The following is a 9,032-nucleotide window of genomic DNA, read 5'->3' as shown; positions in this document are numbered from 1 at the left end:
AAGAGTTAACTCAGCATCAGCTAGCCTTGGTTCCATATTGGCTGTCAGCGTATGGACTGTAATTAAACACAGCCCCATGGCAAAGTGACACCACCGACCTTGACTTTAAGATGCCATTTTCGACTGGCCAGGCCAGAGTAGAGAGGGCAGTTGCTGAAGCGCACAGACATGCTTATTCGAAAAGTTTAAGGGCATGTTGGAAATTTCAAAAGGTTGGTTTGACAGGAAAGGCTGCTCTCTGCAGCCTGCCTCCTCAGCCAAATGATAAATGCTTCGCTGTGCTCTCTCTTGTCTCTGATGTGGTTTTGACAGATGTATCTTGATTTTGTTTGCGATTTACACAACCACATGTCAGCTGTACAAATGTCCAAGGCAGAGTTCTGTTTTGTGCAGCAAACAATACGAAATGTAATCTTAAAAAAAAGGCTAAATAATTTAATTTCTTGGCATAATTTTTTTTAAACTGGAAAAGCATTCGCCATGCAGATATTTTCACAAATGAGGTTAAAAAACCAAGAGTATACTGTGCAAAAGAAAATCCCAGAGTCCTGGGAGTGTAACAAGGCGCATGCTGCTAGTAAACAAAAGTACTACCCATTTGCAGCAAGCCTTGCAAATCACTTCAATACTGCTGGTCGAAAAGGTGAGACCACAGTGTATTTACACTGACAAATGCCTGAACCAGTTTCAAACTCCCCCTCCAGTGGTGTTTGGGATGTGGCACTGCTGGTATCTTGTTTTGAGGTGCCCACAGGACCTGCTCAGGGTTGTCAGAGGAGCAGTACATCATCACATGGTGTGCTGAAGCTTGTCTTGGGGTTGCTTTGGCCACAAAGTTAAACCATAATAGGGCAGTAGGCGCTGGGAGGTTGAGTGTGATACTTCTGCAGCCTCCCTGGCCTCCAAACCGGCCATCAAACCACGCTGGAGAGCTGTAGTTTTGGAGGTTTTGTGGTGGCAGCAGATTGGTGTGTGCGTCTCTCTACACTTGTGTCTGTATGCAAAGCCATGTATGTGCACACACATACATCATGTGAACTGATATGTACTATTTCTGCAGAGTAATAGATACTTCTTTGAAAACATTAGTATCTATACATTCAAGATGAAACAGAGGCTTGGCTACTGATTAGCTATGTTTTGAAAGAAACCTAAGCCCCCCAATAATTCCTCACACTGCACTTCCCAGATGTGGATGTTAAAGGTGTCTTTTTTTTTCCCGGAGTGGTAATGGGCAGTGCCCATTTCCATGTGCTGCCTGTGATCTATGGAAAACGAGCAGAAGTGTAGGGCATGATTAATGAAGCAGGAGCCTGGCGGAAGGGATTTGTAGTCTTCTGAGCTCTGGAGCCATACTAAATCACCAAATATGGAGGAGCGGCAGTATGATGTAACGCTGTATTTACGTATGGCGCCGCTCTGCTGAAAAGACAAAACACAGTATCTGTCAAGCAAGAATTAAACATGCTGTCCTCCCTGTGGTCTCAAATAGGTCTCTGGGATGGAGGGATGGACACACCAAGGAGTTCTGCATGAGGGCAGACTCCGGTGCTGGGGGTTTTGCTCTGGCACTTGTTTGAGACTTGTTGGGAGACTCAGCAAGCCAAGTCTGGTTTTGCATGGCGCGGGTGATGCGCTGTCATAGGGCTGTTAGTTCAGAAAGGGCTGTGGTTTTACCTGATTTTAAATTGTTTGCTGAGCAGAGGCAGTGGGTGAGGAGAGGTGCACATTGGCAGAGGCCTGATCCTGCTCTGTCTTACACCTAGGGATCACCTTTGCTCTGTCGGTGAGCCTGGCTTGGTGCCATGCAGGAAGGTCCATGTTGGGAGCCACGAGTGCATCCTGAGTACAGATTGAGTTGCAATTGTTTGGGCACTCTTGCTCCAAGTTGTCTGTGTGGTGGTGTCCTGCCATGCCTGTGGATGGGAGGTCCAAGAGCACCTCCCTGGTTGGGCCAGAGCTGGGAGGCACTGGGGTCCCTTGGTTGTGCCTGTTGGTTGGAAATGCAGCCGGTCTGTGGGAAGGGGAGAAGGTGCACCAGGAGTTGTATGGGGTCTTGCACTGTCCCACTCCTTCATATTTTCATCTCTCCGTTCGCTTGGATGAGTTCAGCGCCTTTGTATCGCTAAGATGTGTGGCAACAGCTGGAGTGACCCATTGCTTGTAGCCAGCAGTTTGTGCGATCTGGCAGTAAAATTACGGGTAAGGGTCTTGGAGTGAGCTGTGGAGTTCAGGCTTCTGGAAGGCCCCTGCAGTGCACATCAGGCTCTTCCAATTCTGCTTTTTTATGTCTGATTTCTGTGCAAGAATGCAAAATGCCTAAAGATATGAGCGTGTAATTAAAAAGAAAAAAGACAGAGGCTACCTTTAGAAAAATATGCAGAAGTTGTGGGAACTGATTCTTTCTGGTAAGAGACCAGAAAATACATATTTTGTAGCAATGTCCCCAATTAGTTGTGAGGGTGAAAGAGGTGTTCCAGGGTAGCAGTGGATACAGAGGTGCTGTGGGTGATCTCCACGAGCAGTATGTGCTCTGCCTGCAGTTTCACAGTAAGTTGGTGTGTTACAGTAAAAGATCGTCTTAAGATAAGTAATGGTTAAGAATCAGCTCATCCACAGACAGGGAAGGAGGCAGCTAGTCATGCAAATGCAGGGAGAAATGATGTCTGTTTTAACAGTCGCTAGGCTGCTCTTTATCCTCATCGTTTTTCAGGGACAGGGATGAGTCCAGGAGCTTATATGTATGTGTGCAACCTGTGCAGTAGTTGTGAGATCCGTATAGGTGCAGGCGTGTGTACGTACTTGGCTCTTCCATGTGGGTGTCTGCCTGCGTGTAGCTCTGCCTTGCTATAAAATTTTGAGTGATGCTGATCCAGCGCTGTAGCTGAAATGTCATAAATTCAACTGAAAATTAATAGGATATGTTGTGTGGGTCCAACGAGGCAGCTTTCATCAATATGTATGTCAAAGCCTCACCACCAGCTACCGGCAGCCCGTGATTTGCAGTGAGGGCGACGGCAGGGCTTTAGTTATCCACTCTCGTATTTTACAATAGGGGAAATATTAACTGAAGTATCTGGAGATCAGTGAATGTAAAATTGCTGTTCACTTATTGAAAAGGCTGAAGAAATATTTATCATCTGCCGGTGTCAGGTTTTAGCAGTTTGTTTGTTGAATGTACAGATCCGAGGAAATTAATGAAAGGTTGGGCTTTGGGTGAAGAAGGATCTTAAATGTTACTTGGATGCAGTTGGAGGAACACTTTGGAGTGCTGCTGCATATTCCCCAGTATGATGCTGAGTGTGTATCCGTGGATGCTGTATTTACTGTACAAAGAGGAAAGGAGGAGGGCAGGTCATTTTTACTGCTCAAATCCTGTATTCTCAAGCTGCTTGTGCATTCAAATAAAACACGTGGGAAAATAATGTAAGAAAACCCTCTGTCTGTAGTGGTTGGGGGAAGGTGGATGTCATTTGGTACTAAATTTCAGACTAAGTATATATATATATTACAGTTTTCAGGAGGTGATGTCTTGGAGCAGAAATTTTCTTGGGTTGTTATTAGTACTTGCCATTATAATTCTGTAGGTTGTAAATGGTGATTCCTTATTTAGCTCCAGAGATGAAAAAATACTGCTGTCTGCATTGAATAGTTAACAGTGCCTCTGGACAATAAGATGAAAGCTCAAAGATAGAGGGGGAAGAAGGAATATGGGAATGTTTTGGAGTCAAATTCTGTCTGCTTTCTCCATACAAAGAAAGAGAGAGAGCACAGGCTGGGTAAAATATTGCAGTCAGGAAAAATAGTGAGGGTGCTACCAAAAGGCTCCCACTCCCGAGATTTGGAGCACTGCATACAAGCTGTATTTGTAAATAAGACAGAGAAAGGTTGTGAACCGGCAGCTTGGCTGTTTTGTCAAAGTACAATGTCAGAGAAACTCTTTCTAAGACAAATTGTAAATAGAAGTGTCACGATGATTGCATGATTGAGCTCTAGAAGTGTCTTGCAATTGTTGGCATTGTCAGAAGACTTTTGAAAGCTTAATTAAAGGCGGTGGCCTGTGTGGCTGTGAAATTTACTTCTGGAGGTGGGGGGGAAATGTAAAAAATGTAGGGGATCAAAAAGTTGCTCTAATGCTACTCACACAGGGCTACAGAGGAGAGTCAATAGTTTCCCTGCTTTCCCCATTGCCTTTTATAAATAATGTTTTTTGAGGAAGCAGACACGTGACACTGATATCATCCTTTGTACGAGGTAAAGATTGTGTTAGTTTTCCTATTCCCTGCTGTTTCAGACAGTTAATGTAAAAAATGACTCTTTATTGGAAACACAAATATGAGTTCACTCAAAGCACAGAGGGTAGAAAGTTTTCCTCTGCCTCAGCGAGATTCTTCCGGGGGAGCATCAGTGTGTTGTGGTGCCCTGAATTTTTCTGGGTTCTTCTCTAACTTTCCTGCAAATCAGATCTTCTGGTTTATAGAGGATGAGAAATATGTGTTGCATTCCTTCTCCTATTGTACGGGATACTGAATTGTGAAGCACTCCATGGGCAGAAGCATCTCAGCATCCAAAATGCTTGTAGTGGAAGAAGCAGCCCAGCACACTTTAAGCTTCATATAGATCTTGGAAGGTGCATGTTGGCATCACGTGCCGAAAGCTTTGAAAATTGTGCACGTAATAAACATAAGGCTCTGTGCAGCAAGTCCCGACAACAAGTACCGAGTGATGGAAACTGAGGCAGGGAGTAAATTAAACACCTTCTAATTAGCCCGGTGGGAGAAATAAAGTCTTCCCTAAACATTCCCATAATTTGGTAATGCCTCTCTTAAAGAGGAGGAGGCCTATTAGCATTACCCCATTTTGTATATGCAACCCTCAGCCCACGAGCTCTTTCTTATTTCATTCAAATAATAAAGATGATTAAAGAGGCTTGCGAGGCACCATCAGGCAACGGGAGTTCAGCTTCCAGTTGTTTGCCTGCACGCATCCTCATTACAGAATTTTTTTGGACAAAATTCCCTTCAAGCTTCGGTCTGTTTTTATATCCAATAGTCCCAGCTTTGTGCAATAAAAGGCGTTTAGCATCAAGCTGGACATGGCCTGGCATGTTGCCACTTGTTTTTTTTTTTTTAGCTAATCGCTGAGGATCTCTTGTTACCTTTCTGCTTGTTGTGATTTTGTTCGGGTCGTGATGCTGTGAGTCCGAGGAGGTTGTCTGCTCACACTGGCAAGAGTCTGAACGCAGCTTCCATCCGGGAGTGCTCTTTTTTATGTGTCAGCTACTGGAGTATTGCACAAGTTCATAAAACACACTGAGCACATATATTTTAATACATTAAGACTTATATATATATTCATACTGGTGGCGTAGCCCTAAAATTAACCATTGGTTGCTTGATTTTTTTTTCCCCTCTGTGCTAAAGAATATATTTTATCTCACTTTGTGCAAAAGCTCCAGCCTGCCTCCTGGTAACATTGGACATAGCAGGTTTGGTATCGGGACATGGATTGCTGTGACATACTTTTCAAATTAACAGACATGTTAATGGACCCACAAACCACCTGAGCGGTTGGGATGATCTGATAATGAATTTCCATGGAACAGAGTTTGCTCTTTAGGGCCCCCATCTTGGGTGAGCTTTGCTCCGCCAGACACAGACCGAACTTGCAGGAACTGGACTGGCTACTGCAGGCCCCCATGGATGGGCAGACTCGTGCTTACGTTATTCAGACCCTCTTGTGTTAATGCCAAGCCCATTTTAAAGCCCGTAAACATCCTCCCCATCTTTCTAATCAAGTTTAGTATGCAGCGCATCCCGCACGGGGTTCAGCCAGTTTGTTTTCCAACCTTTATTGGCCAGCTGCACTCGCTGTGAATCTTTAAAATGTTTCAGTGAGGCTTTTTGCTCTTCTTCCACAAGGGCTGGTAACTTGGTGGCTTCTCCCCAGCTCATTCTTCATTCGGAGGTGGCATTGCCTGGGGTTGGCAAGGGAAAGGTTTGCGGTGTGGGGTGTGGTGAGGTCAGCCCCGATCCCAGCAGGGAATTTGTGTTCTTCATTTGCCTTTACAATCGGAGCACAGCTACTGTACCTTGGAGCAGCTCTCAGGTGTGAGCTCAGATGGGCGCATGTAAATGTCCTGTCAGATGCAACACAGGAATATTAATGTTTCCTCACCACCACGCTGTAATAAAGCTGTACACAGCCAGCTTAATATGCAGCCAGGCTGGGGAATTGTATAAAACTTCGATAGCCTAGTGTGAATGACAGCGGTGGAAAAAAACATTCAATATGCCACAGTTTGCATTCTTGTTTGCCTTTGATCTAAAGCAAAGTGAAAACATCCACTTCTTTCCCTCCTTGTTTCGTATAGGTGTTCTTCCTCTGCAAAATTGGTTAGTAAGGGAAGGAAACAAAGTACGGGGCACCATGCAGAATTATTTGATGTGCATTAATGCCAGCCTGTTGGGGATGTAATTTTCCCAAGTATTAGCAAACATTTATTTTTTTATACTTGGGATCATTTGCTTTGCTTTTCATTCTTTTTTTAGCATCTGGATCTGGTTGAAACAAAGAAAACAGGGTCACCATAAACAGGGGCTGGAGCTCCTTTTGCCCCTGGGCACGGCCCAGGCTGTACATCCTCCTCACAGAGGTTTCATTTGCATCTTCTTGTGTGTTCGAATGTTCAGCTCCATCCAAAGGTGTCTGTTTTTCAGTACGGCTGTGTTTGAGGATTTTTAATAATGTGCTCATTTAACTGAATCAACAGCTGTCAGGAGCGGTTGTAGTAAATCCACAAAATGCACAAAGAAAAATACATACATTTCCTGAAACAAAACACTTGAAACAAATTGGCTGCCAAAAAAAGCTGCTGAATTCTGGGTTTGCAGACAGTGCACCAAAGTGTTTCTTCTCTCCGCTCTCCCCGGAGACCTCTCCCTGCTTGCCTGCTGCAATTCTGCTGGAACTTCTTACCTGAACAGGTTGCTGTTAAAAAACCCCCACAACTTTCCCCTGTTTGATGTGTATGGAGCTCAGCTCCAGCTTAGATTTTTGTGTTTCACATTAAATAGCTGAAACACCAAGAATGGAGCAAGAAGCAAACCCAAACAACTGCCTTACCGACGAGGCAAGGAGGCTCGATATCCCTGTGAGATAGCTGTCAGGAGAAGCAGTGCTTCCACTCTGCCCTTCCAGGTAGGCGTTGTCAGGGTGCTGCTGAGGTCTGAAGCAGCTTCCGAGGGTGCAGGATCCGCACCGGTGAGGGTGCATTGGTGGAAGAAGACCTGGGGAGCTTTGGTCAGTCAAACCCAAGGACTTTCTGCTTCTATCCTTCTCCTGCTTTGCCTAAATGCTGAACAATTACACCTACAATTTGATCTTAGCTGCAGATAGAAAAACCTCTGCCTAAATAAACAATGGAATTACTGCTGAACAACAAAGGCTCAAAGAAAAGCCCTGCCTTTAGTAGTGTTATTATTGTTGTTGTGGATAATAATATTACTATTATTGTTGTTATTATTATAGCTCTTACTACAACTTTTACCTTTATAAAATAAACACTCAGTTCTTCATTCCTTTAGGAAGTAAGGAGTTGGATTTTGCATTCATTGCTTGCTTTAATTGATTTAGCAGGCAGGGAAATACAAAATGCGAGAATAAAAATGTGTCGTGTTGTGTCCCCCAAATTCGCAGCAATTAATTTGTCACTCAGCACTACTTTGCTTCAGCATCACAGCTGTTTTTTTTCGGACATTGAATGAATCATCAGGGTTTCGATGCATTTTAGCTACTGAGTTTATTCTTTGTGGAGTAAGAGAACAGATCAGCAAAACTGTCGTGTTTCAGCCAAGGCATCGCAAGTGCACGGAGCATTTATTGTGCGAGGTTGTCTCGGGGCTTTGCCATGTGTTTTTCTCTTATTGATGCCGATTTTCATGTTTAGGAAATAGTTGTGCGAAGGGAAACAGTAGTTGGGGAGCCTTGTTCTCTTTGAGGAGCTAAACCACAGTGGGATGCATTTGGAAAAAGAGATAGAGGCTGTATTATTTTGTAATAAACTATAAACTGTCCTATGTTAAATTTGTGTTATGTTAGAAAAAAATCAATAAGGAAAAATTAAATTCTGATAAAGATACTCTTGGATCTTTGAAAACAACTGCTGTCCTTTTAACTAAAACATTTGAGGAGCTTCAAAGAGTATGTATTTCTTCTGATCTTAGAGCTGTGTGACTGGTAGCAGGGAAAAAAAATCTTATTCTACATACAAGTGGATTGCTTAACAAGTCAGCACAGACACATACTTGTTTGTACCATAGAGATAAAAATTCCTGTATAAAAATAATTCAGTCGCTGACAGCAGGCATTGTGCTGGGGCTGCCTCTTTTGTGTTGGCCGGGGGTCAGGGACCACGGCTCCCACTTTCTGCTGGGGGGAGGCTGTCACGATCGCTTGCCGGAGCCTGGAAATAAGTTAATTGCTTTATTTTAAGGAATACTCAGAGCCCAGTGGTGTGTTTTTTATGTCTCCATAAGCAGTGAAAGAAGCAGGGGGAAAAATCTCCTAGTGGGGGAGATGACTTGAAGGCAGTTTGGGAGATGTGGCCTTCAACGGCTCGGCAACCCGGCGGTAGTTTCTAAACTTTTGTTGTTGATCTAATTCCTGTCACATCCCATACTCTCCCTCCCTGAACTCTCCTCGTGTGAAGTAATGGTGGTGTTGGGGAAATTGGTTAAAAAGTGGGGACGTGTGGCCGATACAGATGTTTGCTGTTGCGGCTGTTGCACGGCACCAGGTCGTACTTTGTCCAGTAAGTGTTAAAAAAGCAGGGCGTTAGCACAGCTCCAGGCGTCCTCTTTTTTGCTCTGCAGGGGTGAGGATGAGACAAGCCATGAGGTTGGGGAAAGCTTAGTGGGGTGGGAATAGAAATTATTTGAACATTCATCCATCTTTTAAAGTGAGGGTGCCGGGGAGGCAGTCACAGCCATCCCTCCCCAACCTCCTCCTCCCACTGGCAAAACTGTGCACCC

General features: G+C 44.3%; 1 protein-coding gene across 1 annotated transcript in view; it reads left to right on the top strand.

Moving 5' to 3' along the window:
* The window catches only part of LOC103808570 (B-cell lymphoma/leukemia 11A-like), a gene marked incomplete at its 5' end in the record, with an annotated part of 58,376 nt that overhangs the window by 701 nt on the left and 48,643 nt on the right, over positions 1 to 9,032 (top strand).

This window comes from Acanthisitta chloris, unplaced genomic scaffold (assembly GCF_000695815.1).
Source record: "Acanthisitta chloris isolate BGI_N310 unplaced genomic scaffold, ASM69581v1 scaffold35788, whole genome shotgun sequence".
In the NCBI taxonomy this organism is placed as follows: Eukaryota; Metazoa; Chordata; class Aves; order Passeriformes; family Acanthisittidae; genus Acanthisitta; species Acanthisitta chloris.
Note: the sequence above shows the minus strand (reverse complement) of the source record. Positions and strands in the feature narration are given on the sequence as shown.